The following is a 393-nucleotide window of genomic DNA, read 5'->3' on the forward strand; positions in this document are numbered from 1 at the left end:
TAAGCGCTGACTTTCATTTTCTGGTTTGTGGTGAAACTCCAAAGCAGTTCTGGTTTGGGTGATTTGCAGGACAAAGCAGTCTTTGGGTCCACTTTGAAAGAAAATTGATTTTTGAGTCTCATTCTCAAACTGACGCCGTCGGATGGACCCTAAACCCCAAAGCATCGGTATTTGACGAGTTGGGAATGAGACGGCTTTCTTACAAAAAGGACCCTTTAAAACTCAAAACTACATTTGGTGCAAAAGTGAAAACTCTCGGTGTTTAAACAACATTTCAGTGGGTACATTTCAGTGTTGAAACATTTCTGTGTTACAGTCGAAAGAACCTTTATTCGGACCTCGTTCTTTTGACCTGGAAATCACCTAAACCAATGCTCGGCGAATGTCTTTTGT

Source organism: Pagrus pagrus, assembly GCF_965226575.1.
Source record: "Pagrus pagrus genome assembly, chromosome: 22".
Lineage (NCBI taxonomy): Eukaryota > Metazoa > Chordata > Actinopteri > Spariformes > Sparidae > Pagrus > Pagrus pagrus.